General features: G+C 42.8%; 1 protein-coding gene across 3 annotated transcripts in view; it reads left to right on the top strand.

Moving 5' to 3' along the window:
• Positions 1 to 283: 283 nt before the first annotated feature.
• Positions 284 to 22,957, top strand: part of ZNF652 (zinc finger protein 652) — a 70,751-nt gene continuing 48,077 nt past the window's right edge. Inside the window, exon 1 of one of the 3 annotated variants that reach the window (XM_033183394.1) lies at positions 284 to 485. The gene's annotated coding sequence lies outside the window, so the exon portion shown is untranslated. Of the gene's footprint in view, positions 486 to 3,224; positions 3,690 to 22,957 lie in introns of those variants that run through there. The other 2 variants (XM_033183397.1, XM_033183395.1) reach the window with 2 other exon arrangements.

Below are 22,957 nucleotides of genomic sequence, written 5' to 3'. Positions count from 1 at the left end.
GCGCATGCGCGCCGCCGCTCCCAGAGGCCGGGATGCCGAGGGGGCGGGCGGAGGGAGGTGTCGGGATCCCTGTTGGGCGGGGGGGCCGGCGAGGGAAGGGGCCGCGGGCGCGCGCGCGCGCGCGCGCCCTCGCAGCCGCTCGCCTCCCTCCCTGCCCCCTCCGGCACACACATCCACACACGCACACCCCCTCCCCTACCGCCCGCCCCGTGCTGCCCGCCCCGCCGGCCCCGCTCGCCCTCGCGCGCTGGGAAGGGAGTCGCGAGACGTCGGAGCGGCGGCCACGTAGCGCTGCGGCGGCGGCGGCAGCGGCAGCGGCCGAGGCCGGGTCTTGAGGAGCGGCCCTGAGGACAGACGTTGGGCAGGGGGGAGGGGCCGGCCCAGCCGGCGGTTGTGACTCGAGCGCCGCGGCTGCAGGCCCCCGCCGCAAGGATGGACCGCCGAGGCGGCGGCCGGGGCGGCGGAGGCGGAGGCGGCCGGCCCGGGTGAGTAAGGGCCCCTTCCCCCACGCACTCGCCACCCTCGCAGCGGCGCCCCCGGCAGCTCTTCCTCTCCGCCGCCCGCCGGGCCGCCCCGGGCTTCGGGGGCCGGCGTAACCCTTCGCCGAGGCAGCTGCGTGCGCTAGGCCGGAGCAGCCTCCATCCGGCTGGGAGGCCCCGGGCGCTGAGGTCCTCGGGCACCCAGCTTGGGCTGGGGGTGCCCTGCTCCTGCCCTTTCGCCCCCTCCCTCCTGGACCCGGGCTTGGCTGCAGTTTTGCAGCTGGTCCGCTCGCTCCGAGGCCTGAGGGGAGGCTGGGGCGGCACGGGTTAGCGGGCCGAGGGGAGATTTGCACCGGTCCTCCTGCGAGCGTTCTCCTACCCTGCAGCTGGTGGTTTGCACCCACTACCTCCCCCGCCCTGCGGTTGCACCCAAACCTCCAACCCCCAGGAGTATTATGCCGCTAGCAGATAAAATGCGTCTGATGTACACCCGCCACCGGCCGCCCCACGCTCACACCAGTGGGTAATGCAGACCTTTCTCCACCCCCACCTCCTCCTCCCCTCCAATCAGACTCTGCTGAAGATTCTTAGATCGGAGACACCAAAGGTAGTGACACCCCCGTTACATCTCCACGTAACATGTTCATTGTCGAGGGATGTCTCCAGTAGAAATGATAAATGCTCCTCCCTCACCTCGAAGTCTGTCTTCAGGATTCGAGACCTTCTCTGAAAAGGTCCAGCTTTGATCACAACTAGAGCATCCCTCCCCCACAACACACAGACACACTCATACACTCACTTCCTGATTGCTGAGCAGCCCCTGTCACCGGGATCCATTGTCAGAAATGGCTTGTGCCAATCAAAGGAATGTGCTTGTGCCTTTGGAGAAGGGTGCTTTCCACATCCACGTTCTCGGGGTGTTCCTGCGTGAGTCTGCCTTTGCCCCCAGATTGTCCCCGTGTTCAAGCATCATTATCATAATGTTTCCCTTAACGTGCATCTCCCGTGGACCCTCAGGAACACCTGAGTGATGCTTTTTTCCCAGTTAATTAGATATGGTGTGTGCAAGTTTCTCCTATTCTGTTGTAATGTTTGGGATCTATGATGAAGGCATAGTGTATTAGTAGGGTAGTATTCAAGAAAGAATGGGATTTTTTTTTTTTTTTTCCAGAGGATGGCCAGGCCCGTATTATTCTGGGAATGGCAACTAGCACATGCTTTGTTGACAACATGTGTGTGCTTAGGGATTGAGGAGCTGCTGTTGCTGGGATGTGTGGTGTCTAAGCTGAATACAGGTGATGTTGCCGAGTGAGGCTGTTTTGTGGGTGGGGCTTGACATTGATTATCAGTGGTGGCAGGCAGCTTGGTTGTTTATATCAGGACGGTGCACAGTATTCAGATAGATAATATCTTTAGTATAATTTTGTTTAAACTGTTCACTAAGTTTTAGTGATCCTGGAACTGTCTTCAGTGGTTAGTAATCTTTGGGGTCATGGAAGTCTTTAGAACCGTCTTCTCTATTAAATAGACACATTTTGTGTGCCACTACAGTCAAATTGAAGCTGGTCCTGGGACTTCAGGTTAAGATCTATGTTACGCAAAAGTGAAAGGACTTGGGTTGTGTGTTTTGTTTAGTTGGTTAGTTGGTTTTCTTTTTTCTTTTAAGGATTAGAGTTACATTGTCTGGCCCTGAGCAGTGAACAACAAAGTAGCTTATGCATGTAACCTTGTGTTTTGTTCTTTGATTAGGATAAGTTAGGTACTTGTAAATTATCATTTCCTTGTCTTACTGTAAAAAGGAAATGTATGTGAGAGTCTTTCAGAAATAGTTAAAGCTAGAGTCCAAATAATTTGCTTAGACTTGACCAATTGGTGATGTATGTTCCTGGCACCAGATTCTAAATGTAGCACATTTCAACAGCAAAGTCCAAGGTCTGTTTTATAATGCCTATACTGAATCTTTATGTGTTGGCTGAAGTTGATCTGATCTCTTAAAAGAAGGCTGTATCATTCTCATAGCGGTGTACCTGCTCCATAAAGAGGATTTTTTTTTTCAACTTTGTTAACTGTGATTTCATGTCTTAATGGTGATGGTGCCATCAGAATCATTCATCTGGAAATTTTGTTTTAATGGAAGGATTTTAATTGCGGTTACGGAATTCAGCCTCCATATTTAGAATCTGGAACCTAGGATGAACTTTGCACAGCTATCAATAAGCAGGTGATAAATATCAGCTATTTTTGTTTAAATTACTCTGCACCCAGCTTTTGCCTTTTGGTCGTATTGCAATCAAGAGAGATTTATTCCAGCTTGTGATAGTGTTGGAATGGGTAGTAACTTTAAGCACAGTACCGGTTCTCTAGGAGCTTACGATTCTGACATTTTTCACTTAAAGAATCCTTTGAGACCTTCATATTTTTTGCATTTGGCGGGGGGCGGGGTTCTGAGAAGCTAAGAAGTTTATGATATTAACTGGCACTTTGGTAGGCAAGGAAGCCTTGGAATCTTGCCTATAGAACCTGTTCCATACACCTGAAGAATAGCATTTATTCTAATAATTATGCAGCGTATCCAAAAGTTTGAAAGCATGCTGAAGTTGCAAATATTGCCGCTTTTATTATCTCATAAACATGCTGCCAGTGCCTTATATTACAAGTTATATTTTTTGTTCATGTCATGCCTGAAGTTTTACTGTCTGAAATCATTTGGCTATTCTAAACCCAAACCATTTCAGAGTGCAAATAGGTTACTCTTCTTTGTATATGCTTTGTAGTATACTGACCATTAAAATCTCAGGGGAGAGTGTGCTTCCTTGATTTAGTATTGCAGAACCTCTTCTAAACCAGTCACTTACCTAGTTAAACACCCACACATCATAGAGCAGCTGATCATATAACACATACAGTTGTGAGAACAGCATTCTCTCCCTGCCAAATTCGGAACTTGGAAGCTGGAAAACAATTGCATAGCAGTGAAACACTTAAGGAGTAGTGGTGCCAGCAGTTCACTCTCATTAATGCAAACAGCTTGCTTTAGTTTCTCCAACACTCTTCTTCAGACACCCTTCCCTTAGGAGGTTTCAGATCAGCAGCTCCTACTCAAGGGAAAACAGCACCTACTTTCTGCAACTGTGGTCTCAAGATCTGATTTGTGACACCCAGAGCTGTTTCCATTTCTGTTCTAAGTATGGGAAGTAATCTCGTAGTGTGGTAAGAAAATACTTTTCAAGTCTGTAGAAGAAAAAAGTTGATTAGTAATGCTACTGATGTGATTTTGAGTGTCTGAAGCCTAACGAAGAGGTAAACTAGAATGTGAACTTTTGAAGTCACCCTTTTCTCAGGGGTTTTAGATAATTTTACTAAAAAAAATGTGAATATACTCTTGAGTTTCATTTCCCTTGTTATAAAAAGTCAGTTGATAGACAACAGAAAAAAAAAGTGCATTGTCTTGTATTTTGAACCATAGCCTTTAAAACTAGTTATTCTAAAGGACATAACTGCACCTCCTTGTTGTGAAGTCTTGGGTCTTGTGCTACCATTTTAGGTGTGATATTTTTCTCAGGTGTTGTCATCATTTCAGACAATCAGCACTTGAATTTACCTCAATAGAGGTGAACTGGTGTGGTTGGTTAGTGACGTTAGCTGAAGAAGGCTCATGGAGATGATGCTTTGGAGCCAGGCATGACTAGATTTAAAACCCCAGCTCCACCATTTACTGGTCTTATGATATTGAACAAGGCACTTTGACCTCTCTGGCCTCAGTTTCCTCATCAGCAGAATGGGATTTGTTATGAGGATTAGAGATAATGTATGCAAACTCCTAGCAGTTCGTGGCATATGATCATAATAGAGACTCAATACATGGTAGGATATGGAGCATGTTGGAGTAAAACTACAGATCATTTTGTCTTATGAGAAGATTTAGAAGTCTGGCACTGCGATCTGCATTTTTTCATTTGTGCAGATTTGGGATGAAAAAATTGCAAATATTTGACTTGGAGTATACCTAAGTCTTGCAGGTGCAATGTGCTTATGGGAACTTTGATTTGTTGCTCTATGGCTGGCTGAACTTGGTGGGGACGGTAAAATCTAGCTCCAAATTCTACAGTGCTACCCACAGGCTGTGCTTGTTTTAAGCCTATTCAGAGCTTATGTAGTGAAAGGGGTGTTTTAGGACATTAACGTATCTCAATGGGTTCTGTGTCCAGAGTTGAATCACGTGCAAAGCCTTGTATAAATTTTCATGGTTAATGCAAGCCATGAAGTGCTTTGTAGAATCAGTGGCAATATCAGTTGTTTATTTTAATCTGTTTATATAGTAGTTATGTTTGATTTTTAAAAATACTTATGAACATTTTATCTAATACAATTTCCATTGCTCTTCTGAGATTTTGATTATAAACTGCTATTGGGGCTATAGATTTGAGTGCTTTATGAATTTTTACTTTGGCAAGGGAAGCAAAGAAAAGTAAGGTCTCTTTACCTATCAGATTTTATGAACTCTGCTTTAGGCCTGTAGATTATATGTGTAGTTCCTTGTCTTTTTTTTTTTTTTTTTTTTTTTTTTGAGATGGAGTCTCACTCTGTCCCCCAGGCTAGAGTGCAGTGGTGCGAGCTCGGCTGACTGCAAGCTCTGCCTTCCCGGTTCACGCCATTCTCCTGCCTCAGCCTCCCGAGTAGCTGGGACTACAGGTGCCCGCCACCTCGCCCTCCTGATTTTTGTATTTTTAGTAGAGACGGGGTTTCACCATGTTAGCCAGGATGGCTACGATCTCCTGACCTCGTGATCCGCCCGCCTCAGCCTCCCAAAGTGCTGGAATTACAGGCGTGAGCCACCGCGCCCGGCCATCCTTCTCTTGTTTTTTTTTTTTTTTTTTAGCAAAAAGGCAGCTTTATGGTAAAGATGACATTATCTTTTTTTTTTTTTTTTGAGACGGAGTCTTGCTCTGTCGCCCAGGCTGGAGTGCAGTGACATGATCTCGGCTCACTGCAACCTCCTTCTCCCGGGTTCAAGCAATTCTCCTGCCTCAGCCTCCCAAGTAGCTGGGATTACAGGCACGCACCAGCGTGTCTGGCTAATTTTTTTGTATTTTTAGTAGAGACAAGGTTTCACCATATTGATCAGGCTGGCCTCGAACTCCTGACCTTGTGATCTGCCCACCTCAGCCTCCCAAAGTGCTGGGATCGCAGGCGTGAGTCACTGCACCTAGCCTCTTTTTTTTTTTTTTTGAGACGGAGTCTCGCTCTGTCGCCCAGGCTGGAGTACAGTGGCCGGATTTCAGCTCACTGCAAGCTCTGCCTCCTGGGTTCCCGCCATTCTCCTGCCTCAGCCTCCTGAGTAGCTGGGACTACAGGCGCCCACCACCACGCCCGGCTAGTTTTTTGTATTTTTTTTAGTAGAGACAGGGTTTCACCGTATTAGCCAGGATGGTCTCGATCTCCTGACCTCGTGATCCGCCTATCTCAGCCTCCCAAAGTGCTGGGATTACAGGCTTGAGCCACCGCGCCCGGCCTTTTCTTTTTTTTTTTAAACATAGTTCAAGTGATTGATTACCTTGAAAAGTAAATTCAATTAAGGCCGTGTATACAGTTTTATTACCTGCATACAGCTTTAAAAATAGGATTTCTTAGGTTACTATAGAATTAAATTATTCTGTAATTTTTTGCAGGATAGCATTGTGATAAGTCCGTGAGCCCATAAGAGTTACCTAGAGACTTTTCAGATAAGGTAGACACATCAGTAATACAGTAGGATTTACCTCAGGAGAATCTGCTAATCCTTATTTTCTTTTATTATTGAGCCACCTGCAGGCTTGCCCATCAGTGGAGTCAGTCACTAGTATTGAATTGCTGATAAAGAGGCATTGGCATATGGTGGTCTTGGACTCACCTTAGATTTTGCAGTATACTGAAAACAACTTAATTTGACCAGAATGTATAATAACAGCCCTAATGCTGTGTGAGCCCAGAATGACTAAACAAACAAAATTTAGGTGAATGATTTACTATCATACATTTTGCTAAGTAAACTTTTTGTGAGGAGGGGTGGTTTGTTTGTTTGTTTGTTTGTTTTTTGGAGGCAGAGTCTTGCTCTGTCCTCCAGGCTGAAGTGCAGTAGTGTGATCTCGGCTCATTGCAGCCTCTGCCTCCCAGGTTCAAGCGATTCTCATGCCTCAGCCTCCTCCAAGTAGCTGGGATTATAGGCATGTGCCACCACACCTGACTAATTTTTGTATTTTTAGTAGAGACGGGGTTTCGCCACGTTGACCAGGCTGGTCTCAAACTCCTGACCTCAGATGATCTGCCTGCCTTGGCCTCCCAAAGTACTGGGATTACAGGCGTGAGCCACTACCCCCGGGCCTGTGTTTTGTTTTTTACTGTTATTTTTTCCCGGTTCACTGAAGTCAAATGGCCTAGCAGATAGTTGGTTTCTTCTGTTAGTTCCTTGATAAACCAGTGAGTGTGTGGTGAGATGGGATTTTTGGGAGAGAACAAAAACGGGAAAGAATGGCTACACAGCCTGATTTCTTGGTCTTTACTGTGCATATGGCATCAGAGGGTTATGACTCTTAGCTGGGTTAAATAAAGATACACAGTGTTGGGTTATTCATTTTGTCTTTTAATGCTAGTGCAGAATATAGTCTTTAATACATTTATACTTTTCAGCTTTGGAATTTTGATTCTGTTTTTGGGGACTCAAGGAAACCTAACTTCTTCCAGAAAAGTAGAGAAACCATAGGTGTACAGTTTGATGAATTTTCTCTGTAATCAGTACCAAGAATAAGGAATTAAGATTAATGTCCTGGTAGCCTCTCATGCCCTTTCCCAATTACTTCTCTCCCAAAGGTTTTCACCATCCTGAGTTCTGCAATCATAGAGTAATTTTGCCTGTTTTTTTGAACTTTATATAGGTGGAATACATATAAACTTGTTTGTGCCTGGCTTCCTTAGCTTAAAATTGTGTTTATGAGATTTGTCCATATTGTTGTACGTAACAATAATTTGTCCTCATATAAGCCACAATTATAATATATATTTTATATGTATATATTATAATTTATTTGTCCGTTGTATCATTGATGGAAATTTAGGTTGTTTCTGGCTTTTGGCTCTCATGAATAATGTTACTGTAGTCTCTATATATTCTTTTATACTTAAAATTTTGATGTATGTGAATGTATACCTATTAATTTTTTTAATTTAAAATATACCCCCCACTGATCCATAGGAAGATTGTAATATCCTATTTTTTTCTTTTTTTTTTTCCAAGGCAGAGTTTCGCTCTGTTGCCCAGGATGGAGCGTAGTGGCAGGATCTCAGCTCACTGCATCCTCCACCTCCTGGGTTCAGGCAGTTCTCCTGCCTCAGCCTCCCTAGTAGCTGGGACTACAGGCCTCTGCCACTGTGCCTGGCTTATTTTTGTATTTTTTAGTAGAGACGAGATTTTGCCATGTTAGCCAGGCTGGTCTTGAACTCCTGTCCTTATGATCCGCCTGCCTCAGCCTCCCAAAGTGCTGGGATTACAGGTGTGAGCCACTGCGCCCAGCCCTGTAATATCGTATTTTAAACAAAATAATGAAGTATTTAGTGAGGGAAAATAATTTCAAACCACTTTTTAATATATTCTCAAAGACCTAGCTTGGATTTTCACAATATTAAGAGAATTCCCAGTCAACCTAAGAGCAAACCCTGTATTCCTTTATCCTTAAATAAAGAGGGGCTAAAATGATGGAAAATGGCTTTGAAATGATTATTACACTTGAGAGATTCGTTGTGTAGATACTGTTTTTTTGTTTGTTTTTTGAGTTGGAGTCTTGCTCTGTTGCCCAGGCTTCAGTACAATGGCGTGGTCTCAGCTCACTGCAACCTCTGCCTCCCGGGTTCAAGCAATTCTCCTGCCTTAGCCTCCTGAGTAGCTGGGATTACAGGTGCCCACCACCACGACCCGCTAATTTTTGTATTTTTTTTGTTGTTGTTGTTGTTTTTGAGACGGAGTCTTGCTCTGTCGCCCGGGCTGGAGTGCAGTGGCCAGATCTCAGCTCACTGCAAGCTCCGCCTCCTGGGTTTACGCCATTCTCCTGCCTCAGCCTCCCGAGTAGCTGGGACTACAGGCACCCGCCACCTCGCCCGGCTAGTTTTTTTGTATTTTTAGTAGAGACGGGGTTTCACAGTGTTAGCCAGGATGGTCTTGATCTCCTGACCTCGTGATCCGCCCGTCTCGGCCTCCCAAAGTGCTGGGATTACAGGCTTGAGCCACCGCGCCCCGCCTAATTTTTGTATTTTTAATAGAGACGGGGTTTCACCATATTGGCCAGGCTGGTCTCTTGGCCAGGCTGATCTCGAACTCCTGACCTCGTGATCTGCCTGCCTCAGCCTCCCAAAGTGCTGGGATTACAGGCTTGAGCCACCACGCCCAGACACTACTAATTATTTTTATTTTTTATTTTTTATTTTGAGACAGGGTCTCCCTGTCACCCAGGCTGGAGTACAGTGGTGCCATCTTGGCTCACTGCAACTTTCACCTCCCAGACTCAAGAGATCATCTCACCTCAGCCTCCTGAGCAGCTAGGACTACAGGTGTGCACCACCATGCCTGGCTTATTTTTGTATTTTTTGCCTCACTCTGTTGCCTTGGCTGATCTCAAACTCCTGCTGGGCTCAAGTGATTCTCTCGCCTCGGCCTCCCAAGGTGCTGGGAAGATAGGCATGAGCCACCATGCCCAGGCAAATTTTTTCTTTTGCTGTCTCATTTCATAATATTGAAATCACAGTCCCTCATGAATTAATTATTAAAACTTTTTTATTTAATGTAACTTTTACATTTGCACCACTGCATTCCAGCCTGGGTGACAGTTGAAACTCCATCTCAAAAAAATAAATAAATAAATAAAGCAAGCCAGGTAACTTTCGGAATAATAATGGTGTTTTAGATATGAAGATTTTAGAATAAGTTTTAGTGGAGAGGTTTTTTTTTTTTTTTGGAGATGGAGTATTGCTTCCATGCCCAGGTTGAGGTGCAGTGGCGTGATCTCGGCTCACTGCAACCTCCACCTCAGGTTCAAGTGATTCTCCTGCCTTGGCCTCCCGAGTAGCTGGGACTACAGGCGTGAATCTTTTTAAAAATAAATTATTTATAGTCTGCTGGTGGCTAAAGCCAAATTATCTTGGAATACAGCTTTTATCTGAAAGGTTATTCACAAAGGGAAAAAGCCTTTTTATATATTACACAGCAGAGACTTAGCAGTATAATTTTCTTAAAAGCAGATACATTTACCTTTTTTCCCTCTTTTTTATAATTTTTATTTTTGTGATATTAATGTGTGTCTTACCTTGCTCTAATAGAATATAATTTGGTTATTTGAGATATATTTAAAGCTTGTATGATATAATAAGTTAAGAAACCGTTGCTAAGTGAGAAAATGTTTAAACTAAAATTTGGAAATGATATGCATAGTAGAAATTACAGAATTTCATATGACTAATTTCTTCTTGTTGGATTATGGTAAACAAATAAACACTTCTGCGTCTATTCTAATTTGTCAGGTATTATTATAATTAATATCCAAAATGTAGTTTGTTCTGCCTTCCAGTCTCCTCAATCCTTTCATCACCTCGTATGGAAAGTTAGATTTTTTTTTAAGATATTTTTTATTTCTTTAAAGATGATTTATGTCTCTAAGGCCCGGTGGTGCACTGTGTACTAAATACATGTCCACAGAAGCCAACTCTTGCAGGGCTGGACTGTTCTAAATCTAGAACTGTTGTTTATTTAATTCCCTCTAGCAGTATTTCTCAAACTTTTTGACTGTGATCCACAGTAAGAAGCAGTGCATGCGTGCCCACACATATTCACATTCATACCTGCACCCACAACTGAAACAAAAACTTGGAGACAGTACTTACTTTTACTAACTGTGAGGCAATCTGTTAGAATTTTTATTCTGTTTTATTTCATTTAGAAAAATTGGGTTGGTACGGGCACTTTGAAAAAACCACTGCCCTGTATAGTGCTTAACAAAATATATTTTCCCAGGAGGTGGAGGTTGTAGTAAGCCAAAATCACATCACTGCACTCCAGTCCAGGTGACAGAGCAAGACTCTGTCTCAAAAAAAAAAAAAAACCAAAAAATTAATTTAAAGAATTTGGCTGGGTACAGTGTCTCACACCTGTAATCCCATCACTTTGGGAAGCTGAGGCGGAAGGATCACTTGAGGGTAGGAGCTTGAGACTAGCGCGGGCAACATAGTAAGACCTGTCTCTACAAAAAAATTAGAAAATTAGCCAGGTGTGGTGTAGTCCCAGCTACTCAGGAGGCTGAGATGGGAGGATCACCTGAGCCCAGGATGTGAAGGCTGCAGTGAGCCAGAATCATGCCACTGCTTGCCAGCCTGGTGACAGGGTGAGACCGTGCCTGCCCTCTGCAAAAAAAGAATTTGAAATTTATAGGTATTTCTGGCTTTTAGAAACTGGAGACTGAGTAAATAATTTAATTTTTAAATTAATATACAGTAAAATTGACATTTTGATATTCATACAGTTCTGGGAATATCAGTTTGTGTAACCACCACCACCACCACCACCACCACCACAGCCAGGACACAGAACAGTTCCATCACTCCAGATAAATCCCTCCCACTGTCCCATTGCACTCATACCCTCCCCTCACCCTGGGCAGCTATCGATCTGTTGTCACTATAGTTTTGTCTTTTGCAGGATGTGACATGGGCTCATAGAGTATGTAACCTTTAGAGACTGGCTTCTTTTACTCATAGTAATGCCGCTGAGATTTGTCCAAGTGTTTGGGTTTATCAACAGTTTGTTCCTTTTTATTGCCAGGTAATATTCCTTTGTGTGGATATACCACAGATCACTTACATACTTAACCATTTGAGGGACATTTGGCTTCCAAATTCGGGTGATTATGAACAGAGCCACTGTAAATGTTCATGGCAGGTTTTGGGGTGAATATAAGTTTTCATTTCTCGTGGGTAAATACCTAGGAGTGGGACTGCTAGGTCATATGGTGTGTATCTTTAGCTTACAAGAAATTACCAAGCTGTTTCTCCATCCCTACTGGAAAGACATGAAAAATCCTACTTGTTCCACATTTTTGTCAGCAACTGATATTATTAATATTTTTATGTAGGAATACTTCATTTTGAGCCTTATGAGAAAAATCTGGGTATTAGGCTCAGCTCTGCCATCAGCTAGCTGCTGACTTTAGAGGAGCCATTTAACTTTTCTGAACCTCTTGTTTCCTCATCTCTCACATAATAGGTTTATCTTGGATACATTATAAGTTCTCTCAGCTCCCAAATTCATTGATTTGGAAAGGTTAGTCCTTGGCAAGAAGAACAGAGATTTGTCTGCTTGCGCAAAAAAAAAAAAAAAAAAACTATTGGCTGATCTTCTCAACTAAAGTACAAACACTATTAGTAGTATATATATTTACAAATGGAATTTATATGAAATAACTTGATATTTTAGATTAGTTTGTCCATTGGCATTAAACAGTATTGTGGTGGTGTATGTTATATCCGTAAGCTAAAATTATGTAGCTAATGTTGCAGTTAACATTGACAACCTGTGAACTTAGGGTCTTTTGGCTGTTGGCTTTTTGTTCATTTTTTGGTTTTGAGACAGTCTTGCACTGTCACCCAGGCTAGAGTGGTGTGATCGCAGTGGTGTGATCCTAACTTATTGCAGCCTTGAACTCCTGGGCTCAAGTGATCCTCCCGCCTCAGCCTTCTGAATAGCTGGGCTTACAGACCTGTGCCATGGCACCTGGCTATTTTTTGTACTTTTTCCTGTATAGGTGGGGTCTCACTATGTTGCCCAGGCTGGCCTCAAACTCCTGAGCTCGAGCAATCCTCCCACCTCAGCCTCCCAAAGTGCTGGGATGACAGGCGTGAGTCACTACATCAGACTACGTGCTTATGTTAAAACTAAGGATTCTAGAAAAATATGAAGAAAAAAAAGTATGGCCTTCTCTGCCTGTACTTCTATCCTGAGACATCTCTCAATATGAGTGCGCATATATATATGTATGTCCATGGTTTTAAGTAGTGAAATTGCATGACGTCATCCTCACATGTTCTTTAATCTTTTTATATAGATGTATTTCTATGTTATTATAAATCTGCATCATAATTCCAATGACTATGCAGTATGTCTGTGTCTGTATGTGCCATTATTTATGTTATAATAAATAATGCTATAATGAATGCTCTTGTATACACTCTTTTTATACTTACCATCTTCTGGTGGTGAATTCTTCAATGGCTACATCCAAAAATATGCACCTTTCACAGTTAGGAAAATAGTGCTGAATTCCCATAGTGTTATGATCTGTGAGCAGCTATGCCAGTTAATGTCAGAAGTCAGTCAGGTTTTCTTGGCATTAGCCAGTTTGGCATTTGTGCCATAAAGAATACTTACACGTGTTTGTACATGGATTCTGGTGAAAAAACCAAGTCCATTTGCTAATTGGTCTTTACCAAAGAATCCTAATAATGTCTTAAAACATCAAAGTTTTTAAAAAATATATTTTTATATGTAAATATATATGTGTGTGTATATATATATTTTTAGACACAGTCTTGCTCTGTCACCCGGACTGGAATGCAGTGGTGTGATCTTGGCTCACTGCAACCTCTGCCTCCTGGGTTCAAGCAATTCTCCTGCCCCAGCCTCCTGAGTAGCTGGGATTATAGGAGCCTGCCAACATGCCTAGCTAATTTTTGTATTTTTAGTAGAGGCAGGGTTTCACCATGTTGACCATGCTGGTCTTGAAACTCCTGACCTCAGGTGATCCGCCTGCCTTGGCCTCCCAAAGTGCTGTGAGCCACTGCACCCAGCCATTTTTTAAAAGTCTCACTTTTGAGAAAAGTAAGGTGATAAAGCAGCCTGCCTTTTTAAATCAAAGAAAATCTGTTAATTGAAGTGATTATAACTCACTTTATGCTGTTGCAATAAGTTCTCTTTACAATTTTTTTTTTTTTTTTTTTTAGACGGAGTCTTTCATCTCTGTCACCTGGGCTGGAGTGCAGTGGCGGGATCTCAGCTCACTGCCACCTCTGCCTCCCGGGTTCAAGCGATTCTCCTGTCTCAGCCTCCTGAGTAGCTGGGATTACAGGCATGCACCACCACACCTGGGTGATTTTTGTATTTTTAGTAGAGACAGCGTTTCACCATGTTGGCCAGGCTGATCTCGAACTCCTGATCTCAGGTGATCCACCCACCTTGGCCTCCCAGAGTGCTGAGATTACAGGCATGAGCTACCATGTCCAGCTTACAAATAATTTTTTTCTAATTTTTGGAATAATCTTAAATTTACAGAAAAGTTACAAGTAGAGTGCAACTCTGTACCCGTAAACTCCTCATGGTTTCTTTTGTTAAAGTCATAACCATGGTGTGTTTCTCAAAACTAAGAAACTGACATTGGTATATTACTATTAACTACACTTTATATTTAATTCAGATTTTATTTGATTTTCAACTAATATCCTTTTCTATTTGGAAACATCTTAAGCTTTTAAACTCTGTTCTGAAGCCTGAATATCTGTTCATGGATTCGCTTTGGTTATAACATAGATTGTACATATATATGTACTATATATAATGTAGCTGGATCTCTGTATTTGTTAAACAAATGTAAGTTATCTTTGACATTAATATCTTTAGGAGTTATCTTTTGACATTCACAGATAGTTCTGCCCAAGGCCGTTTTAAGGTAGGGCAGTATTTTCCCCACCCTTCTTGTATTCCATGCAGAAACATGATTTATCCCTTCTGTGAGTATAGTTCTTGCACAATAGTGCCCTTTTCAGTATAGTTATAAGCCCCTAAGTCCATTAGCATATGGAAAATAGCCAACTTTTGTTTACTAGGAAATTAACTGAGAGTAGTAGTCAGGAGTCTTCGTGCAGGATGGTTTCACGTCTTGCTCTGAGAAAATTTAAGTATTTAGTGATTTTTGAAGGAGAAAAAGCTACTGATCTTGAGGCGGAATACCATTGTAGATAGGGTAGTACTTAGGTATCTTTCACTCTACACTTACTAATGCAGAGAATCCCTGCCGTGGCAAACCATGGCATCCAAACTCACTGCATTGCATTTTTTTTTTCTTTTTTGAGATGGAGTTTTGCACTATTTCCCTGGCTGGCGTGCAGTGGTGTGATCTCGACTCACTGCAGCGTCTGCCTCCCGGATTCAAGCAATTCTGCTGTCTCAGCCTCCCGAATAGCTGGCCTAGCAAATTTTTGTATTTTTAGCAGAGGCAAAGTTTCACCATATTGGCCAGCGTCGTCTCGAACTCGTGACCTCAGGTGATCCACCTGCCTCGGCCTCCCAAAGTGCTGGGATTACAGGTGTAAGCCACCGCACCTGACCACTGCATTAAATTGAATAATTCCTTGAAACAGTTTAGTTTATGGCAGAGGAGGAAGGAATTGGCAATATAGGTAGATACGGATTTTTAAAAAATCACTTTTTCTCACAGCTTAAGAACTCTTAAGTATTCCTTCCATTAGCAAATCACTTTTTAAATTCTTACTTTGTTTTGTTTTGTTTTTCATTCAGCAGTTTCATTCAGAAGCATACCACTTTTTAGAAAAAAAGAAAAACTCCCTTTAAGCATTCTAGGAAACAAAAATGCATAGAGATAACTTGGCAGTTCCATAAGAAAAAACACACTAGGATGAGTACAGTGTGCATACCTGTAATCTCAGAACTTTGGGAGGCTGTGGCAGGAGGATTGCTACACTCACTACACTTCCCTACCTGCCCCCTCTCATTTTAAAGAAGCTCCAGACAACATATCATATTATTTATAAAAACTTCCTGAGCATCATTAAGTATTCAGTCAGTGTGTATATGTCCCAGTTGACTCATAATTGTTTTTTCAGTTTGCTTGAATTAGTGTCCCAAGAAGTGATTGGGTAGGTTTGTTTTCTTTCTCTCCCCTCCCGCTTTGCCTCTCCATTCCTCTCCTTGCAGGGTTTTTTTGTTTGTTTGTTTGTTTGTTTGTTTGTTTTTGGGCAGGGTCTTGCTCTGAGCCTGAGGCTCAGTCTTGGCTCACTGTAACCTTAATCTCCCGGGCTCAAGTGATCATCTCGCTTCAGCCTCCCAAGTAGCTGGGACCACAGGCACACACACACCACCATGTCCAGCTACATATTTTGTAGAGATGGCGGTGGGGGGTCTCACTATGTTTCCCAGGCTGGTCTGGAACTCTTGATTTCTAGAGATTTTCTCAGCTTGCCCTCCCAAAGTGCTGGGGTTAGACATGAGCCACCATGAGCAGGCTCCTTGCAGTTTTTTGTTGAGGAATCCAAGTCATTTGTTGTATAGTTTTCTATAGTCTGAATTTCGCTAATTATATCCATATGGTGTCATTTGATATGTTCCTCAATCCCTTTTATTTCCAGTAAATTGGTTTTTAGATCTATAGGCTTGATAAGATTAAGGTTTGGTAGGGTGCGGTGGCTCACGCCTGTAATCCTAGCACTTTGGGAGGCCGAGGCAGGTGGATTGTTTGAGCCCAGGAGTTTGAGAACAGCCTGGGTGACATAGTGAGATCCCCATCTCTACAAAAAATACAAAAATTATCTGTGTGTGGTGGCGCACACCTATAGTCCCAGCTATTCGGGAAGCTGAGGTGGGAGGAGTGATTGAGCCTAGGAGGTGAAGGCTCTGGTAAGCTGTGATCATGCCACTGCATTTCCAGCCTCAGTGACAGAGTGTGTCTCAAAACAAAACAAAACAAAAACTGAGGTTCAATTTTTCTTGCAGGCATGGGGCAAGATTACTTAATAGGTAGTGGTGTATAATTCTAGGAGATATAAAAGCTGGTTGCTTCTTTTTGGATATTGTTATGAGTCATTGATGATCTTTTTGCCTATATCCATTCATTAGGGGTTGCAAAATTTTATATGTATTTAAAGACAGAGTCTGGCTTTGTCACCCAGGCTGGAGTGCAGAGGCATGATCACGGCTCACTGCAGCCTCTACCTCCCAGGCTCCAGCGGTCCTCCCACCTCAGCTTCTGGAGTAGCTGGGACCACAGGCACGTGCCACCATGCCCAGCTACTTTTTGTATTTTTGGTAGAGACCAGGTTTCATCATGTTGCCCAGGCTGGTCTCAAATTCCTGAATTCAAGCAATCCATACATCTTGGCCTTCCAAAGTGCCAGGATTACAGGCATGAGCCACCACGCCTGACCGCAAAATAATATTTAATTCTATAATTTGTTTTTCAGTTATTAGCTGGAATACTTATATAAAATTTTCCCTCAACTGTTTAGTTTTCTTAGGGTAGAGATCTGATAGGAATGTTTTTGCCCTTCATTTACCTGTTTTCAAAAGAATTAGTTGGCTGTCTTAGCATCCTCTAAAGGTGACCAGTGGATTTAAGCATATTTGGTGTGTTTCAATCCACAACTCTTATTAATCCTTTGATACTCAATTGTCCTATCTTTGCCAGATAGGCATTTATCAGGCTGGTTCCTCACTCTTTTTGACACAATCCTGATAGTTTTTGATAGCTTCCTTTCTTTCCCTTATGACAAGATATTCCAAACTCGTACATTTCCTGCCCTGTTTCCTTTTAGAGGGAAATATCTAGAAACCATAATATGTTCTCAGTACTAAGATAGGCACAAGCTGGAATGCTAAAGTAGTATTTTAAAAAGAGCTACCTGCCCCCAAGGGACTTGGTCTTTGACATTTTGAATTTTTAAATTCATTTGATTTACTTTGTATACATTTTGATGTGATAAAATCAGAGTTGATTTCCTCTTTTTAAACTGAAGCAAATATTTGCTTTCATTATGTAACACGTACATATCAAAATAAGAATGTCTAAAATAAGTTTGAAGCTAAAGATTAAAATCTTAATATATATTTTATAAACATGTGGCCCTATAGGTATAGTAATTTTTTTTTCTTGTTTGAGACGGAGTTTCCCTCTTGTCACCCAGGCTGGAGTGCAGTGGTGTGATCTCAGCTCAGTGCAACCTCTGCCTCTCAGGTTCAAGCAATTCTTCTGCCTCAGCCTCCCAAGTAGCTGGGATTACACGTGCACACCACCATGCCCAGCTAATTTTTTGTATTTTTAGTAGAGACAGCGTTTCACCATGTTGACCAGGTTGGTCTCGAGCTCCTGACCGCAGGTGATCTGCCCGCCTCAGCCTCCCAAAGTGCTGGAATTACAGGCGTTAGCCACTGAGCCTGACCTGTTTGTTTTTTTATAAATAAAGTAACCATGTCACTTGTCCAGACTGGGAGACCTGTGAGGGGGCATCATTAGCATTATTCTAGGAGAAAACAATGATAAACTAGGACTTTTCCCAGTAAACTAGGACAAATGCTTACAATCTATTTATAAATGAATTGTGAGACTGTAAGCCTCCTGAGACCAGGAATCCTGTCTGTTGTACTACACTTGTAGTTGTGGCTGCGGCACTTGGCACATAGTAGGTGCTCAATAAATATTTTGTGAATTTAATAAGAGAATGATATTTTCACGCTTGATGTTGATTTTAACTGTTTCTTATGCTTACATTATGTTTGTGCTTTTTTCAACATCCTTTTGTTAACACTTGGCATCTAAATGATCTTAGGCATTGCATTTAAATGGGTTTGATTACTTCATTTCTTTTTATAGTTTAGGATTAGTTGTTTTGTTTGTTAAAGAAATAATGTGGCCAGGCGCGGTGGCTCATGCCTGTAATCCAGCACTTTGGGAGGCCGAGGTGGGTGGATCACTTTAGGTCAGGATTTCACAACTAGCCTGGCCAACATGGTGAAACCCCGTTTCTACTAAAAATACAAAAATTAGCTGGGCTGGTGGGACATGCCTATAATCCCAGCTACTCGTGAGGCTGAGGCAGGGGAATTGCTTGAACCCGGGAGGAGGAGGTTACTGTGAGCCGAGATTGCACCACTGGCCCTCCAGCCTGGGTGACAGAGCAACACTCTGTCTCAAAAAAAGAAAAAAAGAAAAATCTAGATAACTTCCTTACTACCCACCCCTCACTGCCCCTTCCAAAAAGTCACAAATCATCTGAATGGATTTTATCTTAAGGGAGAAGAGAGCATAGCAGTCATAAATTTGGCTAATTCTTACTCTCAGGGCCACTCTGACTCATCTTTTAGCCAGTGGGCCTTAGTTTCCTGCATTTATAAAAGAGACTAATAATTATTTGACAAGAACTTTTTTTTTTTTTTTTGAGACGGAGTCTCGCTTGGTTGCCCAGGCTGGAGTGCAGTGGCTGGATCTCAGCTCACTGCAAGCTCCGCCTCCTGGGTTTACGCCATTCTCCTGGCTCAGCCTCCCAAGTAGCTGGGACTACAGGCGCCCGCCACCTCGCCCCGCTGGTTTTTTGTATTTTTTTTAGTAGAGACGGGGTTTCACCATGTTAGCCAGGATGGTCTCGATCTCCTGACCTCATGATTCACCCGTCTCGGCCTCCCAAAGTGCTGGGACTCCAGGCTTGAGCCACTGCGCCCGGCCAACAAGAACTTTTTGATTCTTAGATATATGTGCTTTTTTTGAGGGGGGATTAGGTGGGAGTTGGGGAAGGAGGGAATGCTAACTTGAACAATGTTTCTGTGATCAAAACTGTCTTTGATTGCCCTAGCCACATTCTTTGAAGGTGTTAGCAAAAGTAGTGATAGAAAATTTGCTTTGATGGGCCAGGCACGGTGGCTCAAGCCTGTAATCCTAGCACTTTGGGAAGCGGAAGCTGGCAGATTGCCTGAGCTCAGGAGTTCGCGACCAGCCTGGGCAATACAGTGAAACCCCGTCTCTACTAAAATACAAAACATTATCCAGGCATGGTGGCGTGCGCCTGTAGTCCCAGCTACTTGGGAGGCTGAGGCAGGAGAATCGCTTGAACCCGGGAGGCAGAGGTTGCAGTGAGCCGAGATCACGCCACTGCATTCCAGCCTGGGTGACAGAGGGAGACTCTGTCACAAAAAATAAAATTAAAAAATAAAAATTTGCCTTGATGTGAGCTAATGTGAAAATTTTTTGATTTTGGTAAGGGAAGTATATTTGAAGAATATTACATATATTAAAAAACATTGTTAATTGAAATCTTTTCTTCAGCATAAATCAATGAAGGAGAATACATTTTTTTTCTTGTCTTTTGAGACAGAGTCTCACTCTGTTGCCCAGGCTAGAGTGCAGTGGTGCAATCACAGCTCGTTGCAACTTTGTATTCCTGGGCTCCAGTGATCCTCGTGCCTCAGCTTCTCAAGTAGCTAGGACTGTAGGCGTGCATCACCATACCTAGCTGATTTTTAAGTTTTTTGTAGAGATTGAGTTTCACCGTGTTGCCAGGCTGGTCTTGAACTCTGGGCCTCAAGTAGTCCTCGCACTTTGGCCTCCCAAAATGTTGGGATTGCAGGCATGAGCCAGTGTGCCCAGGTGGGAATTAAACTTAGTTATGTGTACCCACGGCTCTGGGCAACCTGCTTGGTTACATCCATTGGTTTGGTTATCTTGACCACACATTGGATTTGGGTTATTTAAAAAAAAAAAAAGTTATTTTTTTTAAAGGCAAGCAAGCAAAAACAAAACGTTTATTAAGGTTTTCGACTGATGACATCTATTTATAGCACATACATTGTGAAGAGCTGTGGTTTCCTTTAGATTAAGAAAGATACTGTGTAAAAATCATCTCCCCACATAAATGTTTCCACCACCTACTCATTTGTCTGCAAGCCAGGAGTCTGTTCACTTCCTCTTGGGCTCTGTCACTTTGGTGTTCATAGGCTAATTTTTAGACATTCCAGTGCAGTTAGAATGTAAATGTCTATGGTGTGTAATGTTACTAATGGATTTATCTTATATCCTAAAAGTAACTTCTCGAGTGTATAAGGAGATGGTGTCTTGAACAGGTTGTTCATTCAGAAATGTGGATGTTTGGGACTTTTGTCTTTCTGAAATATGTAGTCAGTCATTTGTTGTACATTATAGAGAACAGTATTTTGGGAAAAGATAGTTAAGAATTACATGTGGCCTGGATGCAGTGGCCCATGCCTGTAATCCCAGCACTTTGGGAGGCTGAGGTGGGTGGATCTCGAGGTCAGGAGCTTGAGACCAACGTGGCCAACATAGTGAAATCCCATCTCTACTAAAAATACAAAAATTAGCCGACTGTGGTGGTGTGCACCTGTAATCCCAGCTACTTGGGAGGCTGAGGCAGGAGAATCACTCAAACCTGATAGGCGGAGGTTGCAGTGAGCTGAGATCGTGCCAGTGCACTCCAGCCTGGGTGACAGAATGAGACTCCACCAAAAAAAAAAAAACTATGTGGAAAAAACCTTCGTATATTTGAACATATTCCATCAGCTTTCCCAACTCGTGTTATTACTGACTAGTTGTTGTGCCAGTGAGCAAATAGCTAAGAATTTTATGTGATACTGAGGGGGGTTCTCTCCTCACAAGCAGATCATTAAATTGTCACATGTTTTATAGTTCAGCCTTGAGTTGAAATCTTCCTGTGGTCACCAGTAACTGAGGTTTGTCAATATGATACACTTGTGTGTTCCTAAGGACTATGCTTTGCTTCTTTTAAACTGAAGAGTTAAGATATGTTGTAGCATTAAAATGTATTGATTTCCCCCCCCACTCCTTTATCTGTTATCTGGCATTTAATGAAAAAAAATCTTGCTCGAAAGTTGCAGATCCCTTGAGGGCAACAAACACTAGACTCAAAATGAAACTAGGTTACCGTTTCTACAGCATGCAGTGGTTTGTGTCAAAAGCTGTTCTGGTCTTAACTTCAACACCATCCCGTTTTCTTTGAAGTGGTCATGTTTTAATTTGGAGTGGTTTTACATTTTAGAATTTCCTGAATTTAACATAAAAAATTTTAAGTATTTCTTATGTGGTTCTTGTACACATAAGTTTATAGAAAGCTTATCTCAAGACAACATACATCTTCAATAAGACCAAAGCGAAAAAATACTTTAGATTTGAGAATTTTTTTTTTTTTTTTTTTTTGGAGACCGAGTCTTGCTCTTGTCATCCAGGCTGGAGTGCAGTGGCACAATCTTGGCTCACTGCAACTTCCGCCTCCCGGGTTAAAGCAATTCTCCTGCCTCGGACTCCTGAGTAGCTGGAATTACAGGTGCCTGCCACCATGCCCAGCTACTTTTTGTACTTTTGCCATAATAGAGATGAGGTTTTATTGGTCAGGCTGGTCTTGAGCTCCTGATCTCAGGTGATCTGCCTGCCTCGGCCTCCCAAAGTGCTGGTATTACAGGCGTGAGCCACCGCGCCTGGCCAGATTTGAGAAAGTTTTGAAGACTGAAAGTGTTTTAAGGGGATATTCCAAATGGTTTCATGTAGTTGTATTATAGATTTTCTTAGCTCTTAAAGTACCTGGGCTTTTGTGGTTTAGTACTTTGAGTTTGTGTTTTAATTATGGAATGATCTTTGAAATATAACCAAGAGAAAATTAGACACTTTTCCTTTACTATTTTCTTTTACTACTTTTTAAAAAGGTATGCTTTTTCTTTTTTTCTTTTTTGAGACAGTCTCGGACAGCCTCATTGTTGCCCAGGCTGGAGTGTAGTGGTGTGGTCACAGCTCACTGCAGCCTTGACCGCCGTTGCTCAAGCGATCCTCCCGCCTCAGTCTACTGAGTAGCTGGGAATATTGGCATGCACCACCACACCTGACTAATTTTTTTTTTTTTTTTTTTTTTTTTTTAGAGATGAGATCGTACTATGTTGCCTAGGCTGGTCTCAAACTCCTAGGCTCAAGTGATCTTTCCACCTCCATCTTCCACAGTGCTGGGATTACAGCCATGAGCCTCCTTGCCCAGCCATCCGTCTTTTTTCTTTTCCTTGCCAGGCCATCCATCTTTTTTTCTTTTTAGTCGATGTGCTCTGAAATGAAGCAGAGTTTAAGATTGTGACTTTGTCATAGTTTTTCTTTTCTTTTCTTTTTGAGACAGTCTCGCTCTGTCACCCAGTCTGCAGTGCAGTGGCCTGATATCGGCTCTCAGCTCACTGCAGCCTCCACCTCCTGGGTTCAAACGATTCTGCTTCAGCTTCCCGAGTAGCTGGGATTACAAATGCCTGCCACCATACCCAGCTAATTTTTTATATTTTTAGTAGGGTTTCACCATGTTGGTCAGACTAGCTCGAACTCCTGGCTTCAAGTGATCTGCCCACCTCAGCTTCTCAAAGTGCTGGGATTACAGGTGTGAGCCACTGCACCTGGCATACTTTTTGTTCTATATATAATTTTGTTGTTGTTGAGACAGGGTCTCACTCTGTGGCCCAGGCCCCAAGAGTTCCATTCCACTGCAGCCCCAGCCTCCTGGGCTCAAGCTATCCTCCTGCCTCAGCTTTCCGAGTAGCTGAGACTACAGGTACACTACCCTACCTGGCTAATTTTTTGTATTTCTTGTAGAGATGGGGTTTTGCCATGCTTCTCAGGCTGAACTCCTCAGCTCAA

This window comes from Trachypithecus francoisi, unplaced genomic scaffold (assembly GCF_009764315.1).
Source record: "Trachypithecus francoisi isolate TF-2019V2 unplaced genomic scaffold, Tfra_2.0 Lachesis_group20, whole genome shotgun sequence".
NCBI classification, from domain to species: Eukaryota; Metazoa; Chordata; class Mammalia; order Primates; family Cercopithecidae; genus Trachypithecus; species Trachypithecus francoisi.
Note: the sequence above shows the minus strand (reverse complement) of the source record. Positions and strands in the feature narration are given on the sequence as shown.